General features: G+C 42.3%; 1 long non-coding RNA gene across 1 annotated transcript in view; it reads right to left on the bottom strand.

Moving 5' to 3' along the window:
* Positions 1 to 17,532, bottom strand: part of LOC108497708 — a 107,884-nt gene extending 90,352 nt beyond the window's left edge. The window contains exon 1 of the long non-coding RNA XR_001874938.1: positions 17,446 to 17,532. This is a non-coding gene — a long non-coding RNA (uncharacterized LOC108497708). The remainder of the gene's footprint in view (positions 1 to 17,445) is intronic.
* Between the last annotated feature and the right edge of the window lie 2,330 nt (positions 17,533 to 19,862).

Genomic DNA, 19,862 nt, shown 5'->3' with positions numbered 1-19,862 from the left:
ATATTTACCTTTCTGTGATCTACCCAAAAGCTCTTCAGAAAGAGAACTGTGTCCCACTGCCAGTCAAGGGAGCAGATAAAAACCTCTGCCAATTGGTTTAGTTTATGACTTGCTTTCAGAGTGCCATGTGTTGAGCTGACCATCCATTTCCATTCAGAAAGAAGACAGTCAAATTCTTTCGGTATTTATGTCTTTATCCAGACTCTTTAGTCTGGATGATTTCGGTGGTCAGGCACCTACTTTGGGAAGTGTTTTTTTCTACCTTTAATGGATATTCACAATAGAAACTTATGCCTTCCTGTCACCAGATAAATAGGTTGCTCAGGTAGATTGTCAGGCAGGTTGAGCACTTTATAACACTTCCCTTTCCAGCAAAATGTATTCATTACTAGGCATAAAAAAAGAAACTGAGTAATAGCCAAACAGGCACAAAAGGAAAATTATTTAGCTTTAAATCTAATTATTTCCACACTTGCACGATATTTACACAAGCCCAATTTTATTAGACTTGATTTTCTCTCAGGATATTTCTGTCTGCTATAGCGATTTCAGCAGAGGGAATTTGGAGAGACATTACAGTGTTATTCTGGTTCATTCACATTTTACACAAGGGGAAATTGCTATCCAGAATGCAGTGCTGTGGACTTTACCTACCATTGAAGTTATTCCTCATGTACAGAAGCCCACTGAGATTACACTGATGTGAAGTTTGCATAAGGTCAGAATCAGGCTTTTTGTTGCTGGAGAAATTTAGATATCTTTGCTTCTTAAAAAAGTGTTGATAATAACAACAATGCACTCATTATTTCCAGCTGCATTTCACCTTTAAAATGTCACATTTAAAACTCAAACAGCATGGGGCAATTCATCTTTGGACTCATACAGAGCTCTGCTTTCTTGATACATGTTATCTGTATGGAACCAAAGCTCCACTGAAAAAAAAATTATTTTAAAATTTTTTTTTTATATTTTTTAAAGGATGAGGTACTTTGTGTAGGACGAAGGACAGAGATGTTGCAGGTAACATATTTTTTTTTAATGAGAACCCTAACAAAATTATTATTTGTATAAAACACTCTCATTTCATTTGGTTTGTTATAGCAATGTGACTGATCTCTCTGATCTATGTCATTCCAATCTTGCAAGCCATAATCATGCAATGTTGACAGGACTACCACGGAGCTGAGAATTACAAGAATGTAGTTTACACTGTAAATCTCTTCCTGGCTTTCACAGGTGCTCTAGAATCCACATACACACTAATCAGTTGAAATTTGTGACAGATTAATGGAACAAATTATATCTGAGCACTGAAAAGCACAGAGTACATAATCACATCAAAGTCAGCAGGACATTCAGAAAAGGACAGGAACCAAACCTGCCTTTATTGCAGGCAATGTTAAATATTGAAAGTTCATTGCTGTGTACAGTGGTGCACCATGAAAACCATCTGACATCTCATCTAATAAGCCACAGGAGTATAAAGAAACTATGGAAAACATTTCTGTATCTTTTAAGCAGTTTAATTCTAGAGTGGATCAAGTCACTTGTTTCTCTCTGATCAGGTAAATCTTGTCCTTACAGAAAAAGATCAGTGGGATGAGCCAGCATAACTGGGTATTTGGGAAACCACACTTATTTGCCAGTTGTGTTTTCAATGCTGTTCTGATGGTGATGCAGAATGGGAGGACCCAAAAATCTGACAGTTTGCCTCTGAAGGTTATTGTTTTTGTCCTTGCACTGCTGAACACACACTCTGCACCCAACAATGAAACAACTCTGGGCCAGCCCCAGGTATTCTCCTTCCAGCACTTTACATCTATCAAGTGTTCTGGCTTTAGGAGGTAACAACAACCTGCCTGAGTAGTCCATGTACAGTCACTGCATGTCTGCAGCCCTGGATGGTTCATCAAACCCAAGGTGCTGGGCAGGGGATGAGTTCCAGGCACAGCTGCAGAGGCTGAGAGCAGTCCCATCCAGCGAGTGCTCTGCACTGGAAGGAGACGCTTTTTGCCTTAGAAAAAAAATAGTGTTTAACTTCTCCCTGGGAAACAGTTCCCACACCATTTGCTGCAAGTAGGGCAGTCTTGAAATATCTCAGAAGCTACAACAGACAAGGTGAGAAACTTGTAACATGCTCTGAAATGAGGTATGTGAACATTTTAGGCAAGTAACTAAGGGGAGAGCCAACTAAAAACCCAACAGCCTGCTGTTGTCAAGAGCAACCCCACTTCCTCCACATGCAACCATGGCTGAGGTCTCCCAGTTTCCTTCATCCCTCCTGTATATGTACCACACTTGCTGTTTTCTGGCATGCTAGAGCTTATAGAATGTGCTGACATACGTACAATGATTTTTTTCCAACAACAAAATTCCAAAATTTACAAATCCAAGAGACATAATTCTGAGAATTGGGTGAAAGAGATGGAAAACAATTTCTCCTGTAAGATCTTAGCTCTCTTTAAACCCCAGATTTAAGAGGTTTGGTCTATTCAGGTTCCAGCCCTTTGCCTTTCCAACAGCAGTGGTATTTGTGTCTCTGCTGTGTTAATGAAGAGTTTGCAACCAAAAAGCTCATCCATCTCATAGAGCATTGCAAGAGACTAAAGCAGATCAAAACAGCATTTGGGTCAGTTGGTAATTTACTGTGGCATGAGAAGATTAAAAGCAGTTCTCATCTCTTTTGTCTCCCTCTGTATATTCATCTATTTTGTAGCTCTCATGCCATACAGTTTCCACTTCCCGTGGAGATCTGCCAAATAACATAAACTTTCATGAGAAAAAGTTATTGCACCGACAACATTAGACAGCTGGATAAAAGCTGATTCCCAGGCAGCCTCTCCTGGTCCTTGTTCCAGGTGCAGGATTCCTAAAAGTCTGTGGCACTGGAAGCATTCGAAAGGCACAGAGTCCTGCAGAGCCAAAGCAGACACAGCCCACCTGACACTGAGCACCCCTCCAGCTCAGCTGCCTCTGTCCCATCACACCAAAGCTGCTGGTTGGCAAGAGCTGCTCTTTATCAACATCATACATAATTATGCTAGAAGTTTTGTTTCAATAAACACATCATATTGAACACCACTGTTCCTTAATTTAAATCCAGACTTCCTCATCACAGAGTAGATGCTGTGTGGCTTTGCTATTGGCACTGGTGTGCAGCTCTAACCACCTCATTCCTCACCTACATTAACTCCTAATGGGTCTTTCCCCTCCTGCCCTACAGAATCTCTCCCAGCATTACCCTTCATCCTTAGCAGCAAACTTCAGCACATATGCTGCATTTGGAAGGACACAAGTAAGCCAGTGAGGCTGGATAGAGCTGAACTGACTCTAATTCAGCTGGATAACACAGCTTGTCTGGCAGGGCAAGAGCCTTTATTCGCTGTTGTTAACAGCCATGTACTCCCATACACCATCCAATGAGAGACTTTAACTGGAGATATCATATCATCCCTAAGAAACTACCCCATAGAATTCAGTGCAAATTGGCAGATATTAAATTAGCTGACACTTGTTTATTCCTTGAACCACATGTTTGAAGCCATAGCTGACTGCAACATTCGGAGGGCCGATGCACGATTCTCTATTACATTCCATCTATTACACAGGGAACAAAAGGCCAGAAAGTGCAGACATCGAGGGGAAAAATTCTAGTTCCACTACATTAGCTAAAGCTATCTACTGTTGGAAGCAATGATAGGTAATCTATAAAATAATTTCAACAACCCCACAATAAAAGAATCCCACTATCAGTGCAACCCAGTAGTACTAGTGGCTGGAAGAGAATTTATTCTACAGTGAAAGTTAGTCCCCAAGAAAAAAAAAAAAGATGTTTTTACAATATAAACCACATGTGTTTATGATGCATAGAGCAGCATCTTTAGAAATCACTGTGCATGAATTCGGAAGTTTCAATCAAGTCAAAGTTTGGGTGACATCACAAGGTTAGACATGAAGACATGCCTACCAACAAAAGGAACACTGTAGAAATCAAGTCTAAACACAGTTTGACAAACACTCTGGACAAGGAGCCCAAATTACTTAACTTATTGTATTTAGGATAAAATAAGTTTCCAAGTCACCCTCCAAACCAAGTTAGGTCCTTTTTATTCTGCACAATCAGAAATTCAGACCTCAACTCTTTGTCCTTGATAACTGCTGTAGCAGCAAACTTGCAAAATCTTTCCCTGTTTTCACATTTGGTGGTCAACCTCAGTGAAGTCAGGAACTGGACTGATGGTTTAGGCAGCCAGCAGAGGCAGGACAGACCTGCACCTCCAACATGGCCCTTATGCTTTCGAACCAGAGAACAGCAAATGTTAGCTCTGTGCTGCCTGAGTTTCCCTTGTGGTAACATATTCCGAGGTCACATGAGCCACACAGATCATTTGTGATGCAGACCCAATGCAGGGATCTTCCCACAGAATGCCAGGCCCTGCCCTCTATCCCTCTATTTCTGTTATTTGGTAAACTGGGATTTCCTCTGAGCGCTCACACAATCTGTCAGATTAAAGGGCATGCAAAGCATTTATTCTAAAATTTGCAACTGATATTTATGACTAAGCTTATTATTAGGGATTTTAAAGTAAATGAAGGACTTGGCAGTGTTAGTTTTACAGTTGGACTCGATGATTTTAAGAGTTTTTTCCAACTTAAATGATTCTGTGGTTCCCCATATATTTTCCAGAGAAGACCACACATAGTAATAATTTATTATGTTATGTGATAGGGAATCACAGCAAAGAGAAAAAAGATGAGCTGGAAAGTGTCCTTTTGTCTTTTGAAGGACTCATTTATTGGTCTATCACAGTGCTACCCAGCATCATTAACACAAAATGTAACTATGAGTATTGCCACCGCAGCTGCCAAAAACCGGCTGCATCATTCCTGGGAAAATGGGCATAGATTCAACCACAGAAAGGGAATGAAGGAGCAGTTCTAGCACATCTGTTTAGTTCTAGGAGACCTGTGAGAGTGGAAGGGTTGAAGCACCATCTTCTAACATGAATTGTTCCACAGCTCTGTCCTCCACAAAACATATTTAGAAGGTGACACAGAACTGGGCTGGAGTTTTCTGTGAACACCTTCAGACCCACACACACAAGCTCCCCATGGATCTGCTCCAGCACACACACAAGCTGACAATGCTTGTGCCTGTCAGCACCTGGCCAAGAGTCTGCAGAGACCATGTGGGGATGCCCAGTGCTGGCTCCAAATGAGACACGAAGGGAGCACAACCAGGGCTAACAGGACATGGCTGATGGATTCAGCTGCCTGGAGAGCTCTCCAGAGGGCTGCATTGCACTGCAGAAAGCCCCTCTGACACACAGTGAGAGACCTCTAAGAAAAAAGAATCAAAGATTACCACAAGTTATTCATTTTAACTTAGCTTATTTTAGGAAGCTTTTTTCCCCCCCTCTCTCCTTAAACTGCAAAGAACATTTTTCTGCTGCTCTAAATTGGGAACTAATGTTAAGTGGAATGAGTGAAGTGAGAAAGTTTGGTGTCAGATATTTTAGCTGTGGCTTCCTAGGAAGTCAGAAACATTTTTCTGTGATTTAGTGCAATTAATTAAATCAATATACTTGAAGAATTTCATGTGGTAGGTACAAATGAGGCAGTCTTGTTCATCCAGAGTGATATGAAATTGCCCCTTAAATAGTATTAGAATTCTTTTAAATCATTTTTCTTACTCACAGCTGTATTTCCATTCTTTAGTTAAACAGGCTGGCAAAGTATTCGAAAAAAGGTACCTTCTATTTCAATAATTAGAATGATATCTTTTTATCATTTGAATCAAGATAGTTTCTTACAGGGTTTTATAAATTATTTCGCTCCAATTCCAAATAAATGCCCAGATTTTGATATTACAATGGAGCGACTCATCATGCTAAGTGAAAACCACTTTTTACTTCTCTAACCCAGGACGAAAAAGAGACCTGCAAGAGAGGATGAAGTTCAAAAAGGGACAGACTCTCATAGCATAGAATGTTTTAATCATTGTCAGAGCCCACGTAACAAACCACACAGGCAAAGGCAGCGACAGCACAAAACTTCCCAGGAACTTTGCTTTATTGTCTTGCCATTAGACATTGGTACTATCAGCACTATCATTGTCCTCCTACAGCACTGCCAGAGACACCAGCAGCTCCAAGCTGCAACACTCCCCAGGCCCCCAGCACCGTGTCTGTCACCAGCACAGCCCACCCAAAACAGCAGCAGGAGGGTTTGACTCAGTTCTCCTCCACATGGAACCAAACACTGGGGAAACAACATGTTCCAGAGAGGAAGGTGGCTGCTGCCACCTCATTCCTGCTTCTCCTGATCTACTCCAAAGCCCTGGGCAGGCAGACACAACCTGATAACAGCTGATAAGGAGGTGTGGCTGAGCCTCCCACCCTGAACTTTTCCCATGTTCTTCCCCCTCCCACCTGGTTCCTTGTATGTCCTTTCTGCTCAGCTCTGGGCAGCCCAGATTTGGTGGGACTTGGGAGAGGGGAGTTACAGAAAAGCAATGATAAGCACCTCAACTAACAGAAATGTGAAGCTTGGGGAGATGTCTTCTGGCCAAACACAGTCCATTTATAGCAGAACAGCCAATTCAACAGCAGGTTCACTTTAGCAGACAGAGGAATGCAGCCCTTTGATTCCTCGTCTGAATCTCTGCAGAGTCAAACGTTAAAAATGATTCAAGGCAGAGATAACGCAGTTCCAGTCCTGGCAAAACCTCTTCAGCTGCTCATCATTCAGATACATTTTCGAATTCCTGAGCAGTGTAGGAAGCAGCAGTAAAGCTTGTAGTTTATGCCTGGCCCAGTTACAAATGGAGACAAGCTATTTCTTCCTCTTTCCAAGAACTCATTCAATTGAATCCAATTTTGAAAGCTCTGGAGAATAATTTGAAATATAAGGAATTTTAGGTTCCTTCTGAGCCTTCACAGTGCCTTGACACTGGCATTATTCATCCACATCTTGTCAGTGGCTTGGAGGCTACAAATTCATGCAGAACTAATAGCAAAACAGCTTCTTTGATTACATTGTGAAGGTGTAGCTTGTGTAAGCAAATATCTGGCTAACATTCCCACTTCTGTGAAGCTCTTGCAGATACTTACTTCAAGTGGAAGTATTTTTAGTATAATTGCCATTAAATGAATTATAGGAAGCCAATATAATTTTATAACTGGTGAAAAATATTGCTACTTTACATCATGAAAATGATTTTTAGAACTGCTGCAATAGCATTTTGCCTATATATTGTCTGTCAATATATCTGAGATTCATAAAAATAGGCCAGTTTCACAGAACACTTGAAGTGCAGTTTATGTGCAGCCAGAGACGTTTTATATTCTGCAATATGTGCTTTCCATTCTTCAGTGTGTGCTCATCGTACCATATACAACATATACTGGGAATACAGAACTTCTCCCTCTGCATTTACTGCAATGCCATTTACCAGTGACACTGTGTCAGCTATTCAGACACCTTCAAGCATGTCTTTCAGCCAAGACATGGTATCTGTGGAGCTACTGCAAAATTTTTGGAAGATCAGCACAAAGTTATGCCTAGAGATGTTGTCTCCACCAGCCTTTTATCTGGCACAGATCATTTTTCCCATCATAAACACCAATTCACGTTTTCAGGGCAGGCAGAGCAGAAATTCCATACACAGCCTGTCCCTGCCTTCCCACTCACCACCTGCTCTCTTGATAGGGGACAGAGCAGCCAGGAGGAACTCACCACCCCCGATGAGCTGCCCCTTATCACAAAGCTAATCAGGGCAGGGATGCTGCAGCGACTTTCCTCTTCTACCTTGTTTCCCTGCAGAAACACCAAATGCACGTTCCCCTCGCACCCAACATGATTAATTAGCAAACCAGCAAGTCTGAAAATCTATAGAGGATGACAGATGGTGGGGGCTCTCAGGAGCAAGCAAATAGGACTTTGCTTCCTGTTTGTTTATTGCTGGGAACAACATCAGCAGCCCAAGGCTCCCACCTCCCCAGCAGGCACTGCCCTGCAGTTCAAAGCAGGGGCTGTGGGGCACAGCTCTGCTCCCACCCGCACAGATGCCGCCTGTCTTTCACAAATAAGAGCTCTGCAGCACGTGGGGAGAGCAACAGAAGGCAGCCTGGGAGGGTGAGGAGCTCAAGCAAGAGCCGACCCCTCTGAATAATCAGAGGAAAGAGGTGGCGGTGAAAACCCCCCGTAATCTAATGTCTGCTGCTCTCTGTCATCCCACGTGACCCAGAACTCTGTTTATAAGCCACGCAGAACTTATTTTCCTCAGTATTTTTAGACTGGTCACGAACTGTTGGCTCAATAATTTGACAGCTTAATTCACAGACGAAAAAGGAGGGGGGAGAAACCATCCCAGAACACTAATGAGTGCTGGGAGACACGGGATTCTGATGAGAGGCCCATTGCTGGTCTTGCCATGCTGGCAAAGGGCAGTCTCAACAAACCAGCACAAACTGATTCCAGCACTAAATACAGCAAGAAAAAACAATCTGTCAGTGTTATTTTGCAGAAGAAATTGCTTAAAACAACAAACTTTAATATCTAAGATCAGCAGCAATGGCTGAGTTTCTATTTGTACTCTGTTTCAGGAGGGATAAATCTGCATTTTGCTTGAGCAGTCAATGGAAGAGAAATGACTGACTACTGCCATTGCTGGTGCAAATGACCAGCAAAGACTGTAAAGATGCAAAGGTGAGGGACATCAACAGGCAAAGGAAGGCCCAAGCCATGTCCATAGAATCAACAGCCAAAAAAAACTCCAAATAAATGAGCAACAAAAATACCCAACATCCCCTCCAAAAAAACCCAAGCCCCTGAGAAGGAACACAATGCACATTTTTAAATAAAATAATTCTCTGCTGATGACTTCCCCTTTGGCTCTGCAGTGATTCTGTTATCAAGCTTCCCTAATGACAAAGAAAAATAAATTCTTGTTTGCCATTCTTTTACTTCAGATAATCTGCTCTAATTGAGTGTTTTACTGAGCAATCAATTGCACTTCACTCACTTTCCTGGGTCTGAATTACAGAATTAGAAGTAAAAAAGAGCTTGCTTGTTAAGAGCACATTGTTTTCATCCTACTGTCAGGATGAAGTTCACCCTGGGCAAAGGATTCCTTTTGCAACATTTAAGCCCTGTTCTGAGTAGTCAAAAAGGAGACCTTGTGCTTCTCCTCTGCACAGAATTGGAATTCCTTCTTAACCAGTTCTGAGAAGTTTTGGAGAAGTCAACACGATCCCCAGAGGAATGACAGCTCACACAGAAGCATTAAGGGCTGTCCCATGTCAAAGTGGTTCTTCTATTTACTGCAGAAATAAACTGCAAAATAAACTGTTGTAAAACACATCAGGAAGCATAATGCAAACAAGAGAGGGAAGAAATAGCTGAAGTCAAATAGAGTATTGCCCTGTAATTTATACATAATAGGCATCATACAAAAGATGTCATATTTAGATTTAATAGAATTTACTATTCTAAAAGTTAGAATTAGCTTCCAATGCATTCTATTAGTGAAGCTGCAATGTATTAAGTTAATGTGTGAAGGCATTTTTAATATTAGGTCTGGCTACAATTTCCCATATAATTGAATGGAGAGGGAATACACCACCACAATGGACAGTTACAAGGGTTTTTTTATGGCTCTCTTGTAATGGAAGCATCAAGTCCATGGGTGAGCACTGCAATTGTGGGGAAAAGACAGCAGTATTTTATAGTATGTGAAGAACCAGAATAAGCTCCTTGGTCTCAGATTCATCCCAGTTCTTTGCCTCACTGGAGCAGCAGAAAGGGATGACTTTGGCATTTATGGAACGTGTAATATGATCTGATAAGGGATATTTGTTTTTCACTGTTGCTGGCAGATAGCCAACTTTTGCAAATGCCAATTTAAACATTTGCCTGAAACGTCCACGTGCAGCACAACGTTTGGTTGTGTTTGCAGCTGTCAGACCGAGTGGCCCCCTGTGCGTGGATGATCAGAAATTGAAAATATATTCATATAAAAAGGTTGGAGGGGGGTTGTCTTGGTTGCAGTAAAAGCTACCGAAAGAGAGACTCAAAAAAGTAAATATTCTATAGAAGTTACCAGCGTGAGGGATGGTAATGATGGGATGACTGTCATTCTAATGATAAAGCTGTGTATTCATCTTCACCTGAAAGATCCAGTGTGCTGTTGATTATTTGACTGCCAGCCCTGGAATATACTGGAATGCAACAATCCTTGTGGTTACAAGCAGACATGAAAATGCTGCCTCTCATTATGTATTTTCCATTAGAGGGAAAACATATTTAATTTCTTTCACTTAGTCCATTTGCTTCAGGATCTTTGAAAGCACAAATGAATGTGAAAGTCCAAGAAGGACAGTATTTGCTTTCCAAACAGATTTGAATGGGTAAATGGTGTGAAAATAATTTACAGTATAATTATTTTTCTTTATGCCTGTATCTCCTGCTGTTATTGGAAGTTCTTTCAGACCTGAACTGTTTCTTATCATGGGGTCTATGGTAAGATAGCAGAGGTGGAAAAGGCATGGCATTTGCTATAGCAGGTTTTCCAACAGATTGTCCACTTTGCTTGGTTTTTAAGTCTCCAGGGCAGCTCAATGTTTCTAATAAATAGTAATTAAAGGTAGGGGTAAGGAGGAACAAAACCAGGAGACATTTTGCTCGAGAGAAAGGAAAGGACAATATCCTCCTTTTTAAAGCAGGTATATTAAAATGATACCTGCTCTGGCTTTGTACCAAGCTGCTTGCAGACTTATTTAAAAGGAACAAGCCATTTTAATTAGCTCTCCCTGGACTCACGTACGTGTGGGTCCCAGGTGGTGGGGGAGCAGAGAGAAATAAATATATATATATTTAAATGAAGAGCAGGCAGGCCTTGTTGCAAGCTCTCTCAGCTCTGCTGTAATCACTTTGAACAATATAAGTCCACAGTGACCTCTGTTGTTCCTTTCATAGTGGAGATTAAAAGATGAAGCACTCTTGTGCAGGCAGTGACCACGCTGCGAGCAGGGAAATCAATGACTCTTTCAGACAGGTCTCTGTGCAAAAACGGCTATCAGACATGAGATAATTAATTTTAATTCAACTGTTTAAAAATAGACACTACAAAGAGAGAAATGGCCTTTTCTTACAAAAACAAGGCAAACAGGTTTTTTTAAAGCCAGAAAATCAGATGCCTCTCATCTTAGAATAGACCTTGAATTATATTTTTCCCCCCACACTTCTTTTCTGTTTGTGTACTTCTTTCATGCACTAAATCCATTTGTAGGAGAATGTCAAGCAGTCCCCTACATGCTCTGATGTTCCATGGATTCTCAAGGATAGCTATCACCATCACCACGTCACAAAAGCCCATGAGCCGTGGGTGTTCAGGGACAGGAATCGATCCTAAGGCAGCTTTCCAGGGTGGTGGAGGATTAGAACAGAACTGTCCCTGGGTTACTTCTGATATGTTAAACTGCTCCATATTTCATCAGCACCTGCTGTTTCACCTGAAGACCATCAGGAAAACAAGCAGCATTTTCCATAGTACAGATAGAGACCCCTAAGACAGTGCAAAGCCCAAGCAGGACCTGAGTGTCCTGGTTCCTCTAGGAGGCAACAGATGGCAATATATTTAAATAAGTTGAAATCTGGCTTGTCTGCACATCAGCCTCACTACTCATGCTAAGAATGCAGCATGCAGGGGTTGGATACTCACCTGCACAGATGTGAGACTGGTCTCAGTCATGCCAAACTTTCCTTGGCATTCGGATTGGAGCACTGCTTTTCCCATAGCTCAACACCTTCTGTGTTGCTGAGGTTTAAAAGTCAACATCAGCTGAACTTGGAACTGAATCAATGTCATTTGAATGTTCCAGCCACGCTCCCTGCAAGGGGAACCTTTGAAGGCTTGTTTGCCTTCTGTGCTATCCCAAGCTGCTCAGGAGTGATAAGGAATTCCTCATGAAAAGAAGCTCAAGACACTATTTATTTTTCCTTCATGTGTAACAATAGCAAACTGTATATTGATCCCTTTTTTGGAAAATAGCCTCCATTTGTGACTCAGGAACAGCAGCCAGGCTAATTGCACAGTGCAGTTTGTTGTTTGACCTTCTACTTTTATCTTTCCTGGCCATTTCTACAATTCCTCCAGAGACCCCCAAATGTTTGAGTAGGTGATACCACACAACTGGATAGAGAGGGACAAACAGCAGCGAACTTCTGTCAACAGTGAGCATAACTGAGCAATGTAAGAATACACCAGCAGTCCTCAGGCTGGATCTCACATGTCCCTCATGGAAAGAGCACAATTTATTTATTTGTTTAAACACGGGAACGTTTACAAAGACCATCAGCTAATCAAAGTGCCATAAATAAGCCACTGCACAAATGAAAGTCATGCTGAGCACAACCAGACACCAGGACTGTGAGGGAGTTTCCTGGTGTTCATGCCTGTAGGGGAAAAGCATTCCTCCTGTTCCTAACACAAAGCCTGGAACTCTACCAGAACAGCTTTGATCAAGCACCACAGATGAAGGTATCAACAGATCCAGCAGATGCTTGTTAAAAAACATTCAATACTGAACCTTACAACTTCAACCTGAGCATATTTACCAGTGCAGTTCTTCCCCTTTGGAAATTATCCAAAGGGCTTGATTTTCCAGTGTATGCTCTCACTATTCAGGAGTTTTCAACCCATTGCTTTTCTCCTGCAGTTTTTGCAGCTCTAGATGTGATGTTTGCTGCCTAACCCCCTCTCTGGGGCACAAACTGTTCTGTGAATGTAAGGAGAGAGCTGATGGAGTGCTGTAACTGATTATGTGAGATTGTCTGGCATCAACTATTGCTCAAATCCAGTTATGTAAGACTCTGAAGTATTTAGAATAACTAAAAATAACCCCTCCTCCAGCTGGCTCCTCTCTGAACCATTATCATCTAAATAATGATAACAGTGGGGGGCCAGAGGCTGTTGTCAGATACAGCCTGGGTGGAGGGGGAGAGGAGGGCTGTAAAACCCTCTCCCATTACTATTACTGCACACTAGGGTGAACAGAGCCACTCAGAAAATTATATATATATATATATATATATTTCAGCATATCAATTATTGGGGTTTGCAGATTGATTGGCAAGGCAATGGATGCTTGGTAATGTCTTGAACTGCTTCTTCTATGGGACACAACACTCAAAATCACCACCTGCAAATCCTTTAGTAATTAATGTTACTACACACAAGGCTTGAAGGAATGGCAGTCAAGAAACGTCCATCTCCAAGAAAGGTAAAAGAACTAAAAAAATCCAGGCAAAGTATCCTTGTGTATCATTTCCCAGTAACATTGCTGCCCTGCCTTTGACATGCTTGAGTCCTATCCCACTTTTATGGAAGTTAGGAGGACCTCTCCTCACCTGGACTTACATGTTGAGGTTCCACACCCGGGCAGGTTCAGGTCCCAGTTCTAACAATGATTTATGCAACTCTCAGAGAAGACTTTCACCTGTCCCTTTCCACACTTTCACCTCTAAGACCACAACTTACTTAGAAGGGGTTTTTCCCCCCCCTGCACTTTGCACAGCACCAAATACATCTGTCCAGCCAAGCTCAAGAGAAGCTCTAGGAACGACCATCACACAAATGGCAACGGTGGCAGATGGAAAACACTGTTGATTTTACAGCAAATGAGGAATTACAGAGTGTCCCAGGCTGATCCATCAGTGACTCACCACAGTGATTCTGCCTTCCTTCCAATAATAGCTCTGCAGCACAACTACACTTCTAAGCCATCAGGAGCAATATTTGCCTGAATATTCTTCAGAATATGTGTCTGGGGCAAAAGCTGCAGCTGTAATGTCAACAATTAAAAATATTCCCCCTCATGCAGGGATTTAGGACAAAGCTTTATGCACCAGACACCTCCTACTATTTTGAATATCTGAGCTGCAGCAGGTCTATTCCACCACAATGAATTGCACCCGTGGTGATCACTGGGAAGTGAGAAACTGTTGGATTATTTAAATTATGGGAACTGAACGGGTATACTCAAAGTTAGGAAAAAAATGCTCGTTCCTTTTGATAATAGTTTTATTTATTAATGAAAGTCATCATGCTCTAATGTCATCTAAATTAGCCTCAATTAATTTGTGAATTAATCAGGTGTGTTCCTGGTAATTTCTTTTTCCTATTATACTTTTCAAGAATCTTCAAATGATAAAAGGAATTTTAGTACAAAGACATGGAGAGGTCTCTTTATAATAGACATTCAAGATAAGAATAGAATAGATACAGAAGTCACAAGGGTGAATCTCATCCAACTGCTTTGAAACCACATATTAGAAGTCAATTATTATATCAAAGTCACCACAAATCATCAAATATCCTCATTAGCCACTATTTTTGTTTTGTTTTTGATTTTCAAAAGTGATAAAGGCTAATGCAATTTCAAGTTTTTCATCCAAACTCCAAACCACCCCCAGCAGCAAATTAGAGTACCTGGACACTGAAAGGGACATGTGACTGGGGAAATATTTCAAAAAATATTGTGTGTGTGCCTGGGCCTCAATGACACAAGAAACCTTTGAGGACAAGTATCTCCTAATTCTTGTTAGAACTTTATTTGCACCTGAAGAAGATCAGACCAAGAGGGATTAAGGGGTTTGTGTTGGCATTTTGCATCGGGGTGGATTTCAGCCACCAACGAAAAGGAACAAAACAATGAGCAACCAAAACTGTAAAAGAAGCTCCTCAGGGTGCTGCCCTTTGCAACACCAGCCCTAAGTCCATCCTTGGTGACCCCGGGATATGGCCACAAGGTGCAACAGATGACACTTCTGCCCAGAATGGCTTTTGGGGTGTGGAGGGGGATTCATGGAGGGTCGCTGCATTTGTTAATCAAAATAAGAATGACAAGCAGTCAGCAGATTTTCTAGAAGGGATTTGAAGTGGAAAAAAAAAATACAAAAAACTCCCAGAAAGGAATAGTACAAAACTGCATTTCTCTCTCCACTTTCCAAGAATTGCCAGAAGGAGTCTTTGAGCTGCAGCTGATGTACACAGCGAGGCTGTTTTATCTAAATCAACTTGCTACAGTATATTACACATTCTTTACTATTATTTTGATGTTTCTAAAAATATTATTGTGAAGCTGTATAATCTGATATGAAATTACATCTTATTTTGCCACAGAAGGAGGGGAAAAAAAACAAAAAAGAGAAAAGAAAAGATACTGATGCCACTGACATGTTTGAGAACACATGATCTGTTTTGATAGCACATTGTATTTACAAAGCCTGTCCCCAGGCGGGCTGTGCTAAAATGAATTTGCAATCAAAAGGCATGCGGTCAGGATAACTAGGAATTATTCTGGTACCTTTCTTTCTAGCAGCACAGAAATGACAGAAGATCCAGAACATGCATCCAAATATATATCCTCAGAATTTAATTAGAGAGAATTATTCTTGCCTACCTAGGATAATTGCAACATTATGTTTTGATGGCTGTTAGCATCACATATGCTTACAGATTAATAGTGTTTCTTCCATGTCTGCTTTTGATTTAATCAGGCCATCACTCATTACAATCATGCATGGCTGGTTCCACAAGATGAGAAAGTATAAAAAACAAGTTGCCTTGTGACAAACAGACCTGGAGCTCTGTGGCTCTGGCACTCTGCTCAGCATTGGCTGTTCTCAGCTGCAACAGTGAATTCACCAATGGTGTTGACAAAATCCACACCTAATCTGAAAATGGGCATTGCCAGAGGCTCAAACCAGGGGTGCTCAACCCAGTGGTCATTTCTGGCTTTAACTGCAATGAACCTCAGAATTCCCTCATGCATCCTTTACTTGAGGGCTGCAAATCCACTGAAGGCCGTGCATGTCTCACTCATGCAAAGTTCTTTGGCACAAAGCTCCTGAAAGGATTGTTAAACACACACTTGGATGGCCCAGGAATGAAACCACGAATGATTTGGGATTTGCTGGCACACAGCCAAGCCACGGGTATGTGTTTGTGGTCAGCCCTTCCCAAGGCTTTTGGTCAGCTGCATGGTCTAGCTCCTGGTTGCTTCTGTGCTGTCGCAACAGCATCAAAACACAGGGGAACACTTGTGGATTTTTGTGGTCTTATATATACATATATTTTAAAAATGTAAAAGCATGTGGTTTTTACAAAAAAGTAGCATGTGGCTACTTTTAAGCACGTGAGTGGTAACAGTGGGACACATAAAATCAGACATAGGTTTAGCTACCAAGCCAAAACAGAGACTGTATCTGCATTTGAAGTCATACTGAGCAATTAATAACGGTACTTTTAAAAAACAACCATAAGAGAAGATATATCACTAAGTTAAAGATTCCTGAACAATTCTCCAAACTCTACATCATCACCAAGAAATTCACCGAATAACCAACCTCAACATGGATGAAGTAAGCAAACACAGATCTAGCAGAGCACCCCAAACCCCACCAAAAGCTCAGGGGACTGCATAGTGCTGACTTTTTTTCACGTGAGAGACATGGCAGAAACAATTTTCACGCATTTCCAAAATAAATTCAAGAGTGTATTTTTTAGGTGATAGTTCAGTTTCACAAATGCTGGCTGATCAAACTTGTCCAGAACTCTGCATTATTTGGAGCTGGTATTTTTTCTCTCTCTTTCCTTCTCCTCTGCCTCCTTCCTCCATTCTACAGGAATGCAATCCCTCTGAAATTAAGCTTCAATACCTAGGACACACATCTTTTAATACAACCCAGAAGCCACACTCATACCCTTAGAAACAAGCATCCGTAAAGCAAAATACACTCAGTGCCTGAATGCTAATGCAGCAATTAATCATTGTGATATCCTTGCTCTCTCCTCTGCTCATTTTCCCTTGATTTTTTGATGTCAGAACCAACTCAGTATAACACCACCCTTTTTAAAAAATCATCTTTCAAGCAGCAACATTAAACACTTCACAGTGGAAAGCAAACAAATCAATACATATTATAGCATTCATGGGATAGTGAGCGCTATAGTTAAAGCGGCAAAGACACATGTGCTAAACTCCTTTTTTCACTCCCTCAGAAAAAAACAAAAGCAACCCAGACACAGCAGCAGCTTTCTTCACACAACCTGCTGTGCAGCTGAGCTGCCAGGGGAAAACAGTGTTACTTCTTCCCCACACCCCAAACAACCACCACTGTAACTGTGCAGCCCTCCACAGGTGTCTGAAGGGAAACAGCTCCTGTTTATTCCTCCAAAAGCACCACACAGCCACAAAGCCTGTGCCAGGGCGAGCTGGGCGAGGCAAAGCTCTCCCATTAGCACAGCATGGCACAAAAAGCACCACTGAGGAGGCCAAAAGTGACTACAAAGCAAAAGGAGAACAAGGGCAAAAATCATTTCCACCAACAATATCTATTTTGAGGGTTCCACGCGAGGTTTTTGGTTAAGTTTTCCCTTACCTTTGGAAGCATAACCAGAGCCCAGAACATGCAGAGCAGGAGATTCCTGCAGCAGTAGGTGATGAGGGAGGGTTGTGGTGTGTTCCAGGAGGGTTGTGATGTGTTCCAGGAGGGTTCTAGAGTGTTCTGGTGTCTCCCAGCATCCCCCCAGCACAGGTGGGGTCAATAACGAGATCTCATTAGCTCCACATGGGCAACGGCTCCCACCTGGGGTACTCTGGTGTTTGGGGAACACTGTGACAGTGTGGGGCACGTTTGGACAGGGGCTGCACTCCCAGAGGGAGTGTGTTGTGTTCAGTGCGGCCGCATGAGCTGCACGGCTTGTGTGTGGGGTGCACTGCTCATACATGGGGTGCACTGCTCATGTGTGGGGTGCACTGCTCATACATGGGGTGCACTGCTCATGTGTGGGGTGCACTGCTCATACATGGGGTGCACCGCTCATACATGGGGTGCACTGCTCATGTGTGGGGTGCACTGCTTGTGCATGGGGTGCATTGCTCACACATGGGGTGCACTGCTTGTGCATGGGGTGCACTGCTCATGTGTGGGGTGCACTGCTCGTGCATGAGGTGCACTACTCACTCACGGGGTACACTGCTCATAGATGGGGTTCACTGCTCACAAGGGTTCATGCTCACACATGGGGTGCACTGCTCACAGAGGAGGCCTGCCATACATAGGGTGCACTGATCACACGTGAGATCGCTCACAGGGGGTGCATGGTCATACATGGGGTGCAGTGTTCATACATGGGGTGCATTTCTCGTGTGGGGTGCATGGTCACACATGGGGTGCAGTGCTCACACGTGGGTGCACTGCTCACAGGGGGTGCATGGTCACATATGGGATACACTGCTCATACCTGAGGTGTGTTTCACATGTGGGGTGCACTGCTCACACGTGGGGTGTGTCACTCAGGGGGTACGTGGTCACACGTGGGGTGCCCTCCTCACAGGGGTTCATGTTTATACATGGGGTGCCCTGCTCACAGCCAGGGCACACTCACGTGCCTGGAGCACTGCTGGCACGAGGGTCCCACCGCTGGCACATGTGCCAGCCCGGCGGGTTGGTGACAGCTCTCCCCATTGCTTAGTAACAGCGTCCTGCCCTGGGAAAACATTCAGCCAGCGAGGATGAAAATTCCCACCTCATGTTTAGATGCGTTGGGCACGGAGGTGCACACGTGGCAATTAACATTCATTTATAAGGACAACAAAATTATTAATCAGCTGGCATTGCAAATGACGTACCCGCACTTGAGGTTCATTCTGGTTTGCACTCTGTGTGGTATTTAGCCAAACTTTGATTAAAGGCCAAGTTCTGAGGCCTTGAAGAATAAACTTCAGCTTTGATGTCATTGATAAAGGTAGGATTTTTCACAGAATTAGACTTTGTGGGGAAGTAAAAAGAAATTAGGTGTTTTGCTTTTTGTCAGTGATTATGAAATCCAGGAGTATTTTAAATTCTGTGAAGGTTTGTCCTCTCCACCACATATGGGACAGAGGATTTTATTAGCAGAGGAGGGAAGAGGGACAATGTAGAGCAAGATTAATAAAACTAAAATGCAGAAATCATAATGACAGGAAACCAGTGTTTTGCTATTTCAAGTTAAAGGAGCTTATTCGTTGTAGTATTGATCCCAGTGTATCCAGAGAATGCCATGCATATTCAGAAGCAATGAATAAAATCATCTTGCATTGCTCAGTACTTGCTTGTAATGATATTTATCACTTTTTTATCATCATGGCTCTCTGATTTTTCAACAAACAGTTCATGTTGATTTATGGAGAAGAACTAAACTTTCCACCACGCTTTTGATTATTTCCCTGTCTTACTCCTGAGTAATTCTGTTGTACTTTGCCAGACTTTTGCATCCAAAGCTATGGATCACCTACCAACTTGTTACAATTTGTACTTGAGTACAGCAGTTGCTGAATACCTTGGTATTCAGGTCAAAACTTGGGACCATAATCTACTGACTGAGAAAATGGTGCTACTGCCTTTAAATTACCAAGGGTAAATGGATAAAATAATTCCTTAACTGAAGTGCTATTAAGCTACAGCGTTAGAGGAGAAAGACCAGAGTTCCCATCAAGGTTTCTTTCCATTACCTCAGGTCTGTCATGTTTATTACTCTGAATCTTTTGCTAGAGAATCAGCATTAGTAACTGACACAAGAAACTAGAATGAAATTCCCCTCCCAGTGCAGAGGGCAAAGCCAGATCTGTGATCACTTCTATCCCTCCTTCACACAGGGTTGGCAACACCTCGGTGCACGCAGATATTACCAGACTGAGCTTTTCCTTGCAGTGGTACAAAGCCACTTCACATGAGTTTTCACTCTGCCAGCCACAGTATGTCGAACTGGCAAGATTTATTCTCAAAAAGAATTTTAATAGAAGAAAATGATAAAG

This window comes from Lepidothrix coronata, unplaced genomic scaffold, assembly GCF_001604755.1.
Source record: "Lepidothrix coronata isolate B3197 unplaced genomic scaffold, Lepidothrix_coronata-1.0 Scaffold51, whole genome shotgun sequence".
Taxonomy (NCBI): Eukaryota; Metazoa; Chordata; class Aves; order Passeriformes; family Pipridae; genus Lepidothrix; species Lepidothrix coronata.
This window is presented reverse-complemented; position numbering and strand designations above follow the sequence as displayed.